Consider the following 4880-nt stretch of genomic DNA (forward strand, 5'->3'; position numbering starts at 1 on the left):
TTAAGCTCTATCACATGCCCGGCACATGCACACGACAAAAAAAAAAGTAACAACACGCTTACCTTGTGACTTGAACTCTGGCTCCCCCTAATCATCTACACGTCACTCCCCAAACACCTAGGTGGCGCCACATGCCACTTTACCACAGATCTTTTTGTGTCCTATTTTACCACCTCAACTTTAAAAGCCCATATCACCAGAACCCTCTCTCCCAAAATTAAAATTCAGGAATTGACTCGAATTAAATTTACTCTTGGGCCTTTTAAAGGCCCACCAACATACTCAGACCCAAATTATTAATAAGGCCTACTGCCCAGATTCCCTTAAAAGGCAAAATTTAAGAATTTTGCTAAAGCTATGGGCCGAGCCCTGGTCCTTTTTCCCACACTATATACCATTTGTAATTTATTTAATTACTACACTAAATATACAAAATAATAATAATAAAAATAATAATAATGATAACATTCAAATTATTCGGGTCGTCTTCTACCCGAACCCAAACTCAAGACCCAATACTTTTAGGCCCAAAAATCGAGGTGTTACATGTGGCTTCCCCATACACCCCTGTGGCCAAATAGTGTGAAAAATCCTACACCTAAAAATTAATAAGACACATGGCCGTATGGCCAGGTTGTGTGTGTTACATGGTCGTGTGGTTAAGTCGTGTGCACTTTAAAAAGCTTCCAAAACAAGGTAAAACTTTCATCCAACACTTACGTTCCAAGCCAAATCAAAATTAACCATTTATGTACTTCAAAAACACATTTAAACAAGACTAACACATGCCAAAACAATCGACCTAAATGCCTAACCAATATGTCTTCGTTGACACCATAATTCAATTATCAACCTCAGTTCACTTGACACATCAACTAATTTGCATTCAAATTCATTAGCTTATATATAAAACTCATACCAAATTTATCATTTCTTCTTAATCATTCATATTCATTCATACTATGATTCAAACATTTAAATAAGGTTTATATCACATGACGAAAACAAATTTATATGAACATATTCACACCAAGATTAAAGGCACAAACACAAGTAAGCTTATACGAAGCTTAAAACATAACATTTGTAATAAGTATCTAAACATATACAAAAACGCCTATTATATGCCATATAACCCAAAGTAAGCATATCAAAATCTACTAAAATGAATCTGGATAGTGTGATCTTCAACTTGATCCGACCGCCTAACTCCACAAAACGTTATCTACAAGGAACACAAAAGAACATGAGTAAGCTTTACTAGACCTTAGTAAGTTCAACGATTAAAACGATAAAGTTTATCAAATTAAATATAACAATTTTAATAACAAGATTAAAAGTCAGAACCTCCTGTCAACCACCAATCCATAATAAGTGAGTTTATACATAAACAAATATGAGATCATTCACTATCAAGCCACAATGCTATCAAGAGACTCATGAATAATCGTTCAACAATTCAATAACAAGACATTTAACACAAGAAATATTGTCCAATGAACGATATATGGATATGAGTACACAATTATCCATCCGAAACACGCCAAACGCTCTAACGATCCAATCTAATCGATAACACACCTCAACATTAAATGCCTAGACTGTAGGCTAACATCCCTCCAAAAACACGTTTGGACACTAAGTGCTAAGCTCGAACACTTTACATCCGCCCCCGGTAACACACTAGAATCACTGTAATATATCTCGATAGTCCGCACCAAATGCTAGACTTCAGTATATTAAGTGTAAAATCATAGGACAAGAATCATTGCCTCATCTCAAATCAATCCCCATACCATGTGCATTATAACTTATTGGCATGCCAATCATACTCTATCCTACGTTCATCGGCTCAGGAGATATTATTGTTAGACCAAAATCCAACAATTTATTATTTCCATTCACACTAATTCAAATCGAAATATTTAATTTAACAATCAACAACTAAATTCTTATTCAATTCACATTGTAAAATATATATATCAAAATAAACCGAATGAACTTACTAGGGTTAAACTGCAGTAATGGTAAAAGTTCAAGGACTATTCAGCAACTTTCCTTTTTCCTTGGTTATCTACTTGTTCTTGATCTATGATATAATTTGATTCAATTATTAGCTTCAATTTCATATACTATTCAATTTAATACATATAACTTCCTATTTATAATTTCACACATTAGACCCTAAACATTTACATTTTAATCAATTTGGTCTTTAAGACCAAAACAAGCTTATTTCTCATAATTAAACTTTAAACCCATTTAACCTAAGTTTTAACCATTCTAAAATAGCCCTAAAATTCTGGATTTATCAAGAAAAACCATGTCTATTTTAGTTTATTTTCGATTTAGTCACTAAACATGAAAATTACTAAAAATCACTTTACAAATTAGATCAAAATTATTATTAAGCTTCATGCTCCAGAACAAACATAAAAAATACTTCAAGAACATTAATGGTAATTTTTCTAAACTTTGGCAACTTCACAAATTAGTCTTTAAACTAGTTAAATATCAATACAATGATCTCAAAAACATAGAATTTATGAAAAACGAACCAAGAAAACACTTATATGCAAGCATGAACTCAAACCAAAGCTCCCCAATTCTTCTTATGGAGGTTCAACCAACATAAAAGAAATGAAAAGAATGGCACCATTCTACATTTTCTTTCGTTTTAATTTGAATTTAATTACAAAAATGTCATTTTTCATAATTTTAATCCATTTTCATTTACCTACCATCCAATATCATTATATAAGGTTTAATTACCTTGTAAGACCCTCACTTCATGTTTAAATATCCATTTAACTCATATAATCTATTAATGACTTACTTTTGCAACTTTTATAATTTAGTCCTTTTTACTTAATTAATATCTAAATGTTAAAATTTTCTAACAAAAAATTAATACACCAATATAATCACTTCGTAAATATTTAATAAAAATTTTTACGGGCTTGGTTATAGAAATGAGGTCCCGATACCTGATTTTCTAAAACCACTTGACTTTAGAGATAATTCACTTGAAGTTATCTAATCATTCAATTAACTAAAATTATCAATTCAAAATTTACTATAATATTATATTTGACTCGTAAATATTAAATAATAATATTTATGAATTCTCTCGTCGAATTTGTGTTCCCCAAACTACTGTTTCTGACACCACTAGAAAACGAGCTTTTACAATAGCTACCCGTTGTGGGAATCAGATGCTAAGATTTTTTGCAAATTTCCAATTTCAATAGATCCATTGAAGTTCTTGGATATTGAGTTTGTAGATGTAACGATGATGATAAGACCACAACGATTGCAATTTATTGCCCCATTGAGATTGAGAATCCCTGACCGATTGAGTTATTCACAAAGTTAGCCAAACTTGAACCCGTTCAAATTATCCCTTCAATAAGTTAGTATTACAGATTTGATTTTGATATTAATGTCTGCTGGGAAGATCAGTCGGGCTGTGAAGGGACATCGCAAACACCCAAAAATCCAAATTGTAGTAGATGTTCGTATAGCAACTTAATCTTGGGTCCCTGTTTAGAGATACATCTAAAGGTGTTAGACACCATAGTAGATGGTGATGAAGGGTTTGTTAATGAAGATTAGCCCCACCATGATATTGCAGAATTTAGTGACATCGATTTGGATAAGGTCTTGGAAGATAGAGACAATAAAGGCGCGATAGAGGGTCAAGATGTACACCTCTAATTAGTTGAAAACAATCAGAAACACAAGATTTGGTATAGTTATATGGAATGATCCATGGACCCACATGTCAAACCCTAATGTGGCGCTTGTACGCGAGTTCCCCTAATATCTAGATATGGTATTTGCTCACTTAGTGGAGGCAGGTTCGAAGGTTGGAGAGTTATTCGTAGGCCAACAGTTCGATAATAAGAAAGATCGTGTATATGCAATAAAGAAATACAATATGAAGTTATCAATGGACTACAAAATATCAAAGTCTACACAAATTTTATATGTTGGGGAATGTTGGAGGGCCAACAGCCATTGCAACTGGCAGGTTTGGGCTACATTAATGTAGTGGACTTAAATATGGAAAATCAAAAAATTAGAAGGCTCACACATGCATGGTTGCATGTATGACGTAAGACTACCGAAAATTGGATACGAAAGCAATCTACAACTGCATCACACTCACCATTCCTAAATCAGTCTTTATTACGGGCGAAACAGATGGCGATAGAATAGTTGTATGATGACTGATATGCATCATACAATAAACTTCAAGGGTGGATAGTCGCAATGCAGGACTATATGCCGGGTACCGTAATTGATTTGCAAACATTGTCGCGTAAAGGTCAAAATGTTCGATCCCTGTGTTAGGGCCTTCTCACACTGCAAGTCGTTGGTGCAGGTTGATAGTACCTGACTTTATGGTGAATATACACAAATACTCCTGATTTCGGTTGCACAAGACGGTAATTGGAGTGCATTATCGATCGTTTTCACCATTATGGAGTCTGAGAACTTCGAGTCGTAGGGATTTTTCCCGAGAAACTTGCGTAGGCATTTTGCCAAGCAGGATAACATTTACATTATCTCTGACAAATCGAAGGGACTAGTTGCTGTGATTAGGTGTTCCGGGGTTCCGTGGAGGTTTGTTTATTACATCCGACACATCGATTCAAACTTCCACAAGGATCACAAAAATAAAGACTAGTGCAAAAGATTCTTAAACATGGGGAAAAATCTTCCACATTTGGGTAAGTATTACAACTCTGCATGTTAAATTCTAAAAGAGTAAGTCTGTAATGAGTGTATGAGCAGTAAGATGTATGTATAAGGTTTTTCATGGGGGTTGTAAGTGCTTGAGATGATAGTAAGTTGTATAGCAATAAGTTTTTAAT

This window comes from Gossypium hirsutum, chromosome A06 (genome assembly GCF_007990345.1).
Source record: "Gossypium hirsutum isolate 1008001.06 chromosome A06, Gossypium_hirsutum_v2.1, whole genome shotgun sequence".
NCBI classification, from domain to species: Eukaryota; Viridiplantae; Streptophyta; class Magnoliopsida; order Malvales; family Malvaceae; genus Gossypium; species Gossypium hirsutum.